Below are 14,212 nucleotides of genomic sequence, written 5' to 3'. Positions count from 1 at the left end.
TCACTTTTAGATGTTTTAAACTTATAAAACAACTTTCGTCATGACATTTTGATCAGGCTTTCAGGTTAGGAAATATAATTCAGAGGGTCGGTTCTTAGCACAAGGTGTGTCTCTCCTTGTCAGGAGAATTAATTGCGCAGATCCAGGGAAGGCACAATATTACTCATATTTCCTTTTTTCCCAAATGCACAAAGACTTTTCTATTGCTTGTAACACCTGAGCTCTTTCACAGTGATAAGTTAGGCTAGACATCAGCAGTTTTCATGGAGGAAGTAGCAGCACTGAGGTTCTCTAGAGTAGTCCAACAAGGGTTCCCTTGTCCCTTTAGGGGAATATCTGAGGTCCAGACCAACAGAAAGTCACCAGCTGTGTAAATCATGCTGAATTTGCTTTAGAGTACCTGAGATGCCAACATCCTTATCTTAGGTGATATGTTCAGTCACCTCACCTGCCAAGCAAGCCTTGTTGCCGTGGGGACATGCACCAAAAATGGTGGACATCTAACTAAGGGACATCAAAGGGCTCTTGACACCTCTCTGATCTAACTTGCAAAACTGACCTAGGTCAACCAGATGCCATCTGTGAAGAGCCTGATGTCAAATTTACAGGGAGGTTTGAGTGAAACTATTTCAGGCTGGAGCTAACGTGGGCAATGGCGCATGACTCTCTGGAGAAAAGAGAGTAGTTATAATGGCCAGGAGAGCAGAGAAAGAAAAACCCCAAAGTATGCTCCTTGTTCCTAAGGCTTGATTGTTAACTTGTTTCAAAATAGCAAAGACTCCTTCAATATACTTTTTTGGAAGCTTTAAAAATGTTAGTAAGGTGCATATGTTACTAAGCCCATCTTGTGATTTAGTAAGACCTCTCACAACCAAGGTGGTCATTTCCACATGCCCCATAGATTTCTAAGAAGCCATACCTTCTGATTTTCATACTTATGAAACCCCGATACTTCATTCAGGAAATGACTCTATTCTGTTCCAGTCCTTGCCTATCTCAGTTTTCTCTACAGCACACTCAGTGACAAAACTAGAAAGAGTAAAACAGTATAAATACAAAAAGGATGCCAAATAAAACAAACAAACAAAAAAAACCAATGAAGAGTAAAAGACAGACTTTGACTAAGGAATCTAAGAGTTTGGGCTCTTAATTATTCTCCATACCAATTGCCAGGTCATAGCCACATTTAAGAATATTATATAGTAAAATCTGAAGACTGCAATGACTTAAAAAGAGTTCGAAGTCCTCTGCAGATCTGGGCAGACTGCCATCCTCTGTGTGCTGGCTTGTCATCTCAGTGGCTACAATCAAATAGCACAAACACCAGCAGGTGTTTCCACAGCCACCCAGAAGGAGAAGCTGAGGGCTCAAGGTTAAGCTCCAGCCATCAAGAGTGTCTGCCAGAAGCGGCGCTCATAAACGACCACACTCACATTTATTTCCTTGGCATGAGCTCATCCCTGGACCACACCTAACGTCAAAGAGAGCAATGGTATGTAGCCCTCTCACATGTCCACAATTAGAGAAAAACCAAATATTTATAAATGGTCGGAGTGCCCATCAGAAAATTTAAATAATCCATTCAATCTCATGGGACCGCCTCATTACTAAGAGTGTGCCAAAACTGTGTTTCACACACATGAATACTTCTAGAAGGACTACAGATACTGCTCTGCTTCATGTAATGAGCTTCTGTCACTCTCTTGTGACCTCTACTATGTATGTAACATCCACAGTACTGGGGCTGGCTTTGAACTTAATTCTTCCCCAGAGAACTTATGGTCCTACACCAGATTCCTCTTGTGAATATCGCTTGTAATCTTTCCAGGCTTGTAGCTTCAGCATCAGCATTCCACTGCCACTGTAGGTAGGCAGAGTTAGAGTAGCAGCTGGCAATAATTAACAGTGTACAGTGGGGTTAGATTAAAAAAAATATAGATATATATATATACAAATAAACACAAAGAAAAAATTTTTTTATAAATTACATTTCAATTACATTATAAATTACAATTTACAGTTACGTTATAAATTACATTTTTTAAAATTGGGTGACAAAAAACTAGGTTTACAAAAATCCCTATGCTAGGTGTGGACTACTTCCTTTTCAACTGTTGGCAAATACTTGAACACCCTCTCCCCATCTCTGCAAATAATCCAGGCCCCTGCCATTCATGTTGGCTGCTAACCAGAACTAAAGGAAATGGCCCCTACTTCTGGAGAAACAACATAAAACACACTGTCATTACAAGACACAAAGAAATCAAGCTGGCTGGAACTGCACTAAAAGTTTCCTCCCCGCTGACTAGCTTTCATAGTGCCAAAAGGTACTTTGTGACCTGCTGGGAGTGAAAAAAATCATCAATAATCTTATCCAACTGTGAACCCAAAAACTACAATATCAACTTGCCAAAAATAGATGTGCCCAATTGAGCAATAGTGGCATGACTGTTACAGGGTTAAGCAACCGCTCTGTGATTGGTTTAAAGCTCACTCAGAAAAAGCCATTCATACTTAATACTCTACATCTTGTCAAAAACTAATGCCTGAGGAGCTCAACTAATGACTGCTGCTTAGCTAAGCTGACATAGTCTCAACCAGTCTTCTAATATTTGTATCTAAGGGCAAAATGTTGTTCTGTCATAATGACAGAAACCTTCCTTGCACCTAGTGAACTATTGTACATGTTCCAAGTGCTCAGTAAGTGGTAGCCGGACACTCAAGCCCTGGGCACGTCATTTGGAAGAGCGCGCGCGCGCGCACACACACACACACACACACACACACACACACATCCCAGAGGCTCAGGAACACTTTGTAAGAAAAGCCAGTAAGTATATAAGAGCTGTAACCCAGGAGAAAGACAACACAACGGCGTCTGCTGAGTGTGCCACTGCCACTGCCACCATAAATCCACAGCAGTTGTTGCCTGTACTGGCCCTGCACAAAAACGGATCTGTCAGTAGTCAGGCATTGAATGTAGGAGTGGCTTGTGGGGTCCAACTGCTTTTTCTTGATCTATTGACTACTTGTTTATGGGAGAGAGTGGAGAATCTCTGTCTTTAGCTGTGTACTCGTTTGTGAGCTCTCCGGATTCCAATGGAGAGTTCCAGGCCCACGGTCACACAGAGAGCCTAGTCCCAGTTAAATGTTTTGGGTCTTAATTCAGAGCAGAAAGATTTAGATGTGTGAAGGAGACTGGAAGGAAGAAGGAGGGTTGGGTGAGAGGGAGATCAGAGAGGCTGTGGAGTAAGCTTGGTACGTATGCACTATCTTCTTGTATGAAATTGTCAGCAAAATGAATTACTAAGAAAATGGCTTTTTAAAAAGTTCTTTTAATGTATCATAGCTACAAGTAAAAACAGCCTTTTTTCTCACTTTAACAGTTTAAAACATATCTACAAATATGAATAAGTATTCATATGATACATGTATAGATGCAGGATGCGTGGCTAGGATACTTTCATGAGTCAAAGCCTTTTCCAAAAAGCTAATGTTGTCAATTTAATAATAGATGATTGTTTTCATTGTGCTGGATTAATGCAAAGCAGTCTTTATGGTTATCCTGTTTAGGTACTGTTGTCAGTTAGAAAAACACATTTTTCCTATCTAATTTTGTTGTTCCTACAGTATGATGGCTAGTCAGCCTGGCTAATCTGGAAGACCCAGGCATTTAGTTGATTATTAGTCAAGATGTTGCTGTGAAGGTGATTTAGAGATACGCTAGTTCACTTGTCATCAGTTGACTATAAGTAGATTGCTATAGATAACATTGATGGGCCTCATCACACCATCTGAAGACGTGATGAATAAAGTCTGGGAGGTATAAAGCAAGGACCCACAGACACAGGAACTTTGACTCAACCTCGCAGGGGATACTGAGCATTTACAAGTCACCTTACACCTGGACCCATCTGCTTAGGAGAGCCTGGTAAACATATCGAGTGGTCTTTAGGAAGATGGCCAGAGGGGGATGTAAGTTCCTGCACACTCCAGCTCTCTCCACATGCAGACAAATGCTGGGACAGCTGTAGACTGAGGTAAAGGCACATGGAGGACAGCCACAGGGACGGAAAAGAGGACCACAGAGAATATCTTCTAATCAGGATTGAAAAGGACTTGGAAAGGGGGCTGAGACAAGGCAAATAACCAAATTTCATTGAAGGAACACATCTCATAAAATGTCATATTCTGTGATCTTATGTACAGATGGCCTCATCATTTCCCCATTTTTAACTCTCAAAAAAAAAAAAATGACTGTTTAATCTCCTGAGATTCTTGAGACAAACAACATAGGCTTCAATGCCTTTATAGTTAAACTAAAGAAAAATTATTACTAAGACAGGAAATAATTTGACTAAAATTGGAACTACACTCTGTTCCAGGTGTTTGAAGCTAGTTCCTCTCCCAAGCCTGGGAAAGTATTAGGTGTGTACTGAGTGTTTTATTTGTTCAAAGCCTTATTTCAAACATGACTTATCCACATGATTCTACATGACACTGTCTTGAGTTCCATGGCTCAAGACTGAGCCCTCTTCTCTCACCAGTTTTCTTCTTTGGAGAGCTGAATAAATTTAGTCTTTCTAGGAAGGTTAGATTGGCACTGCGTTGCCTTCACCCACCGTGCTATTCTACTACTGCATAACAAAAGTGGAGAAAGGATTCCACAGAAAGAAAGAAATGCAACTCACACTGACAGGAAAGAACAGACAGAAAGAATGACTACTGGCAATCTGCTTCTGGATTTCACTGCATTCTTGGCCCAGCTGCGTGCCCCAAGGTCCATAGGACCTGAAAATACTTTAATCATTCTTTACTGTTTTGTGCTCAAGTTGGGTCACATTTAGGTTATGAAAAAATCAGTGTGTGTTAGCTTTTTAATACTGTAACAAAATAACCCAGATAACTTATAAAGGAGAAAGGTTTACAGGGCTTCTCTGTTTAAGTCTATGTCTGATTGGTCCCATTGTTTGGGGCTGTAGTGGCACATTGTGGCAAGAGCATGTGACATGGAAGAACAAATCATTTACCATGTGGCTGGAGAGAGCGGGAAGGAGAAAAAGACAGATTTGTAGACTTAGAATAATTTTTTTAATCACAAATGGCTCGAAGACGTCCTACTAGATTCCACCTCTTAAAGTTCATGCCACTTCCAAACCATATCAAACTGAGAACCAGGCCTTATTACACAAGCCTTTGAAAGACATTTCAGAGCCAAACTGTACCACATAAATAATGAATAGCAAGGGCATTTTATTTACAATATCTAAGATTGGGAAGCGATGAAGATCTCCTTCAGTAGGTGGTACAACCAGACAATGGCATATTTAGTTACCCCAAGAAGTGAAGGGTGGAGGACTTAAATGCATATTACATGGTGAAAGAAATCAACCTGAAAAGGGTCATTCTAGATGATTCTCACTGTATGATCTTCTGGACGAAGAGAAAGAATATATGTTAATGAGTTGCTATAACAATATACCCAGAGCTGAGTACCTTACAAAGAAATGAGACTTAGCTCACAGTTTTAGAGGACAAGGGGGCTAACCCTGGGAACATCACAATGGCAGGTCCTATGCAGAAGAGGATGCCTGGTGAGACCAGAGCCACAAAGTTTCTGAAGTGAGGCTCACTTTTTATACCCTGTTTCCTGGACCTAACTAGGGTTATCGATCTCTTTTAGAGGAGATGGCCTGATTACCTGGCACTAGTGTGGTTTTAAATGAAATCGCAAATGTTCTATTTTACCAATAAAGACGCAGGAGCCGGATGTTGTGGTAAAAACCTGCTAGCTCGGAGAAACAGAGAGAAAGCATTCAGCTAGCTGACCTTCCTACTCAACTCACATCATGATGGAAAAGGCCCAAAAAGCTCACTAGCTCAGCTGACAGCCCAGGAGGAAAAAGTCAAAAAAAACCCAAGGCCAAAGGCTTGCTAGCTCAAAGCACAAAAACAAAAAACAAAAACAAAAACAAAAAACCCACAAAGCTAAAGTCTAAGGAGCTGATGCTCTCGAGAGCTCAAGTCCTTCCACTTCTACATGCTGTCTTAAATGGTCCTCAACTCAAAAGTGCCTGCTACTCTTAAATCTCCATCAGCTGGTTTCTTGCTCTGCCTCCTGATCTAGGGTTGACTTTATTAAATCCTGTGTACAGACAGCTCTTGGACTAAAGGTGTGTGCTAGGGCTGGCTGAACTACACCTTAATCACCTGTTTACAACAAATAGAAAGTTATTGGATTAAAGGTTTGGGCTCAACCATGCCAAACAACAGACATGTTTTTACAGTTCACAATCTCAAGGATCACCATGGCACCAAATATCCTGCAACACACTAGGCTTCTTCTCTTAGAGGTTCTAGAACCTCCTAACAGCACCACACTTCTGACCAGGCTTCCAATACATGAGACTCTTGAGGGAAGGGCACTACTTGTAAACCACCAGGCTATATGAACTACAGAATAATTTGTAGGAGATAACAGAGAAAGTGTACCCTTAGATGAACAGGGACAAACAAACTTTTATGTTAGTGCAAAATCTGTGTGGAGTGGTTCTGAGTACATGGAATTATGACCCATAGAATATACAGCAGGAGTGAATGTCAATGTAAAGTGTGCACTGTGAGTGACGATGCTGTTTTGGAGTGAGTTTATCAGTTCATATGCTATCTGCTAGAGGACAACACTAGTGGGGAAAATGTTCCTGTGGGGGACCAGGAGACTACAGGATGGTTCTGGATCTTCCGCTCAACTGTGCTATCAACCTAAAACTGGCCTTAAAGCATGAAGTCACACTAAGTAATAATTACAACAGAAAACTAGAATATCATCATTTTGTTCTGTGAAGTCAGTCAGGGAGACATTTTGGGTAGACACAGTAAACAGACAGCATGGAACATCCAATATCAAGCTGAATGACAATAACCCTGTGGGTGAAGTAGCAAGGGCACACGTGAAGACACAAGAAGGGTTCCCAGAAGTCGCCTGGGAAGGAACACTTTTCCAAAAATCATTTTTCCATATCTATAAGGTTCACACTCATGCCTTCTTGGAGTCTGCTGGAGCCTGTGCTCTGCCCCCTCTCCCTGTCAAGGAAAACTTTGCCTCCCCTGTTCTGAAACAAGCATTTTGCTTTATCCAAAAGTGTGAAAACCTTCCTCTGTGCTCAAACCGCAACATAATTTGAGAGTGGTTCTGAGAGAGCCTGGCCAGAAGATGAATCAGGAAGCTGGAGAAACTGCACTGGGGGATGGGGGGTCAGGGAGGAGGAAAGTGCCTTTCCTTGTGCAGGTGACAGGCTGGCAACTAGCTCCTGGGAGTCAGTCCATCTCCTCCAAACTACTTGACACCTACCTGTGTCAGAGGTAGAAAAACCGTCAGGACACCTATTTGCTTTGTCTTATAAAACTGAAAAACAAAGTAGGAGGATTTTTCTCCTCAGAAAAGGTCTATATTAGATTACTGGTGTCACCAATAAAAAGTAGTGTAGGCATAAGGTTATTGTGTGATCCAAATGCTGATTTCTGTATCCCTCCGTACCCTCCATATTTGGTTGCAATCCTTGTCCTGAGAATCTCCTGTCTTGATATTGTGTAAACACTGCTCCCCAGTTCTACCCTGATATTCCAATAATGCGGCTTATAGCCAATCACTAAGGGGGAGGGGGAGAATAGAGTTGGACTTCCTACCTTCCAAAGGAGGAGGAGTTAGAAAAGGAAGTAGGGGATTCTGCCACAGGCCGAGGTCCAGGAGACATTGTTAAAGGTTATTTTTATATGCCAAGAAGACATCAAGAGAAGAGAGCAGCTGAGCAGGGAAAGCCTTAAAGTGCAAATATCTCTGGGATTTATGATGGGAGGAAGCCAGATTACCTTAGAGGGTTAAGAACAGATTAAAACTGCTCAGGGTTAGGTTGTAATGCTTGATAAACAAATAATACAATAGAGTCTCAATTATTTGGTGCTACCCAGATTAAGAGAGAAATTGCTAAACAGACTCATAATTTAGAAGCACCATTAACATTTTGGTGTACGAAGTGGGGTAGATTTACACTTATCTAGCCAGAACTTACATAGGATCTAAACTTAAACAGAAAACAGTTTCTTAGTTTTGTTCATTAAGAGAGCAACTGCAGTTTCTAAGGCCAGAGCTCCCAGCTTCCTGGTTAGACCCTCTGCAGTGCAGCAAAGCCTCCTGTTGGCTTCAGAAAAACAAAAACTGGAACAAACCCCAGAGTGACAAAGCAAAGGCAGTTTCTTTTAAGAAATGCTTGCTAAGAAAAAAAATGTGACCCTTTAACAGAAACAAGCTTCTTCAAAGCCAGACTTTCCTAGCCAAGGCAGGAAGCTAAGTCCCTTTTGGAATTTGTAGACTCAATGACATTCCAGGATCGGAAGGAGGCAGATAAAAAGCCTCTCCATGGAAGCAGGAACCAGAGACAGACTGAGAAGCACCAAGCATTTGAATTGGTAAAGTGTAGAAGGGAAGCTGGATCTAAGAAAGTAAAATCCTTGGGGAGAGGTTTTGAGATTAAAGAAGATTATTTTCTGTGTTAGAAATGGAGGAAGGCACAGTGACACCAAGCCTTTGGACTCTATAGAATGCTATTTTATATGGCTTAAGGATAGAGATTACAAGTACTGCCATATTGAAGTCTCTCCTTAAAAATTGTCATTTGTCCTGGGCCCCTTTCTGCTGTGCTCTCCCCTTTTCACCTGAGTGACATTATGCATCAACTTTGCAGCACATTTGCACAATTATATGGTTTGCCTGAGCACACGGAGCCATGCAGCAGTAAACTGAACCCTCTGAAACTTTGAGCCAAAACAAACATCTTTTATGTTTCCTCAGACTCTCTCTGATAGGCACAAGAAAAATTTGAAAGGAGTAGGTTAGTTGCTGTGAATAGGCCTCACCAGGTGCTTAATAAGCCTTTGAAATGGATTTTCAGGGGGATTGTTTTTAAAAGGTTTAATTTTATATTTTATTTGTGTTTACATATCTTGGTGTAAATACTACATGTATGTGTTTTCTGTGGAGACAATAAGAAGACATCAGCTCCCCTGGAGCCAGAGTTCCAGGGAGCTGTGAGCTACTGAATGTTGGTGCTAGGGACTGCTCTGAACTGCTGAGCCACCTCTCTAGGCTCTATAGGAGAAATTTGGAAGAATTTGGAAACTCTAGATAGAGAAGCCTCAAAATGTTGTAAGCCTAACTCTTTTTTTTAGAGGTCTCCATGTCTTTATTATTTTTTAATATATTTTATTAATTTATTCATATTACATCTCAATTGTCATCCCATCCCTTGTATCCTCCCATTCCTCCCTCCCTCCAATTTTCCCCCTACTCCCCTCCCCTATGATTGTGACTGAGGGGGACCTCCTCCCCCTGTATACGCTCATAGGTTATCAAGTCTCTTCTTGGTAGCCTGCTATCCTTCCTCTGAGTGCCACCAGGCCTCCCCATCCAGGGGACATAGTCAAATATGGGGCACCAGAGTTCATGTGAAAGTCAGACCCCCCACTCTCCACTCAACTGTGGAGAATGTCCTGTCCATTGGCTAGATCTGGGTAGGGGTTCGAAGTTTACTGCACGTATTGCCCTTGGCTGGTGCCTAACTTTTTGATTTATTGTTTTTTATGTGCATTGGTGTTTTATCGTCATGTTCATCTGTGAAGGTGCCAGATTCCCCTAGAACTGTAGTTACAGACAGCTATGAGCTGCCATGTGGATGCTGGGAATAGAACCCAGGTCCCCTGGAAGAGCAGCTAGTGCTCTTAACTGCTGAGCCATCTCCCCAGTTCCTATAAGCCCACACATTTGTCGTCAGGCCTCCACCATTGGATACATATCCCCCACCCCCTGCCGCCCCACACACTGGTGGTTTTTTTTTTTAAGATAAGAAAATCAATTATTTTGCACTGGAAAAACAGAAAAGAAACCTTGCAGACACTTCTGAAATTGCTCCAGACATTCAGCCTTCATAGAATAAAGGATGTAAACATTTTTAAGTCAACTAAATGACTTTTCTTTGAGAAGTCCAATGCATCCTACATTCACAGAGATGCTTAGGGAAGTGTTTCACTGAGTTCATCCACCCAGGTATTCAAAGGCTGCTGCTTCCATGGTAGGGTGTATGTGATAGTACTCTAACTGGCATCAGACTTTCATATTGCTCCCATGATAATCGGTTTCTAGTTATGCAGAGTGTTGAACTTGTAGAGCCAAGGAGGTCTACCCTTGGATGCCTAAGAAGCCAGGCAACATGCAGTAGCATCAAAATCCCTGTGGGAGGTAGGTGCATGATACTGTTAAGAGCAAATCCTAGGTTGGAGAGGTGGACCGGCAGTTAAGAATGTGCATTGCTCTTCCAGAGGACCGGAGTTCGAAACTCAAAAACCACATCAGGAGGTTCACAATTGTCTGTAACTCCAACTCCAGGGGGTCCAACACCTCTGTTCTCATAATGCACCCTACACACACACACACACCACATCACACACACATACACATAACTAAAATAAAATAAATCTTTAAAATTCAAAAAACAAAACCAAGACTCAACCCTAAAGGACAATGGAGACCCTTAGAATGTTAGGTATGCCAGCAACATAGAATGCCTGCCTGCCAAGTAAAGCTTTAGACAATTGGTGAACTGAGTCCAAAAGAGGCTGCAAATGGAAAGGCCACAGGGCCAGGCCATCCAAGCCACCATATGTGCTTGATGTGAGACATGTATGCCCAGGATTTACTGTTTATCTTGCTGTGTTTGGTCTTGATTTGGGCCCATTATTCACTGCTATTCTCTTTTTGGAGTAGGAATATTTACTCTGTTGATTAAATGGTGAAAATGTGTAGTTTTTTTCTATTCATATAACTACTCACAGCTAGATTTTGGCCTTGGTCTTTGAACAAGTTTGGGTGTAACTTGTTTGAATAATATTAGAACTGTTAAGACCCTCGGAGACTCATTTTGCATCGCACAATCTCCATGAGAGTCTGTGAGAGGAATGTTATAATTTGAACATGAAATATTTCACAACTTGTATGCTTTTCCATGCTTGGCTCTCAGCTGGTGTCTACTAGAGGAAGTAGGTGCGTGTCCTGGGGGACTATATTGCCTTTGTCCTTTCTCTCTCATACGTTGTTCTATATTCTGTCTGCCAAGGGGCAGACATTTCCCCTAAACACACTCCTGCTTCCAGAATGATTTGCAGAAGCTCGTGGGACCAGGAAATTGTGGAATGAACTCTCTGATGCTGTGAGCTAAACCATTATTAATCCCTTTCATCCATCATTAATTCTCTCTCTCTCTCTCTCTCTCTCTCTCTCTCTCTCTCTCTCTCTCTCTCAAGATTCTTTCTCTCTCTAACAAGAAACCAAGCTTTTAGTGTAATATAGTTCCTATTTAAAAATCAAGGAAATTTTATTTGGTAGCTCTGTCATATTAGTTGTTCTAAGACAAATATACTTAAATTGAAACTAAAGCAGGCGTTGGTTGCATGACTAGTTCACAAGACTATTAGAAGAGCTGCTCATGAAAACGATTGATGTACATGTTTAGTGTTGACAAAGTATGAATATAAAGAATGAAAAACTGCTTAGTAGAAAGTGGATAGTTACTATGCATTTTATTTACAGATCATGGCCCCTGATTCAGAGTCATATATCTATTGATGTCTACTTTCCTCAAGGAAAACAAATGCATATGTTTACTTACCAATAGTCATCCATCTCTTCTCCACAGATATCTGCCTGTAGAAATAAAATTTGTGCATTAATTTATCTTTAATCTACATTTCACTCTGAGGAAAGTATATTATATTTTTTCTCTAAAGTTCTAATCAGCATGTATGCATAATTAAATATATTATTTTTATTTGGTTACTCTGAATCAACTCTTTTGACGCTAAACAGTATTCAATTTCAGTTACAAATTGTATTAAAGGGAATTGGAAAAGGTCATTCTGTTTTCAAGTGCATTTTAATGTAATAATGGTGTCAAGTGTGGTGTTCCCAGTTCTTGGACATTTAGATAAATGTGGTCTGGTTTCTGACTGTGGGCCTAGGCGTAGATCCAGAGTCCACAAAACTCCATCTTCCTCTGTTTCTTTGCATTTCTCTGGCTTAACGCTGTCCTTGTGTTATTTCAGTATCATAAGTGAATGAGAGATAGTTTAAAGTATAGGGCATGGGTGGGTGTAACTTACATGCAAATGCAATATTATTTAATATAATACACTTAGGCATGATCAGATTTTAGAATAAGTAGACATACTTATATTCATCCTCCAGGAGACAATTGTGTATAGAAGAAATCATTTGCCTTTTTTATTTAAGAGAAACTCAAACCAGTGAAACAATAATAAAGAAAAACCTGTTGTATTGATATCAAATATTGTAAAAGGAAAGGTATTTTAAAGCATGGACTTCAGTTCTCAATCACACCTTACATGTATCTAACAATTAGGCTTAGTTGCATATAAGAAAAAAGAAAAAAATCTTTGAATAAAGAAGAAAAATATAAACTTTAGATAATGCTAAGGTATGTTTAACAACAAAGACTGAGTGTCTGCCTTTACAGGCAGGTTTAATTAGACATACATTACAAAAATGGCTTTCTCTTTTTAGAGTAGATGAGTTCTGGGAGACAAAAAAGTACTGGAAAAATAAAACAAGCCCCATGCTTCTATACTGAGAATGGGAAAGAAATGATTATGGATGCTATTGAATTGTCCTGTGAACTCTCCTCTATTAAGTTCCTTTGAATTTGGTATAACTCTTCTGAACACTTTTTTTATTTCTAATACATATGTATGAGCTACATAAATATATGCAGTGCTATTTTGCATGTTTTAAAAATTATGCAAATCCTATTACAATGTACATATTCTTTAGTGACTTGCATTTCTAACATTCCTTTTAAGATTTGTTCATGTTAGTATGTTTAGCTCAAGTTTGCTCACTGAAATTTTATATAGGCTTTATCTTATGAATAAATAGATCTTTATCTAGAATCCCATTAATGGGCTTTAATTTTCATTTGTGTTATTTATTTATGTAGCTATAACTACATTATGAACATTTGATGGCTGCTCTTGGATAAAAGTGTGCATAGGGTGTACTAAGAAGAACCACTGAGGTGAAAGCTATGCACATCTTCAACTTTATTTGACATTTATAATTACTTTCAATCTAACTGAACTGATAGACTCTGCTCGCAATATCTGATTTTCAACACTACCCTTAATTTTTCTCCATTTAGGATATTGTTGGCTGTGGATTTCTTATATACAGCTTTTATGACCTTGACATATGTTCCTTCAGAACTTTTATTATGTAGTCATGTTGGATTTTGTCAAAGGCCTTTCTGCGTCTATTGAGATGATCATGTGGTTTTTGTTTTAAGTCCATTTATGTGATTTTTTACATTTATCAACCTCAGTATTTAAACCCTCCCTGCATCTCCACATTAAAACAACTTGATTGCAAAGGATGATATCTTTGACATATGCCTACACTGGTTAGTTTTGTTTTCAGCAATTTGGTGCAAACTAGGGCAATCAGGAAAAGGGGAAACTCAACCAAGAAAATGCCTTTATCAAATTGGCTTATAGGAAAAGTTGTGTAGTATTTTGTTGACTAGTGATTGGTGGGAAGGTCCATCCCAATGTAGGTCATGCCACCCTTAGGCAGAGGGTCCTGGGAAATATAAGAAAGGTGGCTAAATTTGAGCCTGGGGAGCAATATAGTAATCAGCGTTCCTCCATCGCCTCTGCTTTAGGTCCTGCCATGACTGAACTTTTGCATGGCTTCCCTCAATGGCGGTGAGCAAAATGTGAAAGCCAAAGAAAACCTTCCTTCCCCAAGTTGATTTTGACCATTGTGTTCATCATGGCAATAGAAAGCATACCAATATAGTGCTTGCACTTGGTTTGAAAGTTATTTATTGAGATTTTTACAGCTATGTTCACCAGGAATATGCTGGCATATGGTTATTGTGTTATTCAACTACTGATTTCTGGACCCCTCCATATCTGGTTGCAATACTTGTTCTGAAAATCCCGTTTCCATGAAACACTCCTCCCCAATTGTCCTCTTGTGTGCCAAGAAAGCAGCTTATGTACAATTACTGAGCAAGGGAGAGACTAGGGCTGGACTTCCTGACAGCCAGGGGAAGAGGAGTTAGAAGAGGAAGTAGAGGATTTAGCCAGG

This window comes from Acomys russatus, chromosome 23 (genome assembly GCF_903995435.1).
Source record: "Acomys russatus chromosome 23, mAcoRus1.1, whole genome shotgun sequence".
In the NCBI taxonomy this organism is placed as follows: domain Eukaryota; kingdom Metazoa; phylum Chordata; class Mammalia; order Rodentia; family Muridae; genus Acomys; species Acomys russatus.
The sequence above is the reverse complement of the archived record's forward strand: the minus strand, read 5'-3'. Positions refer to the sequence as shown.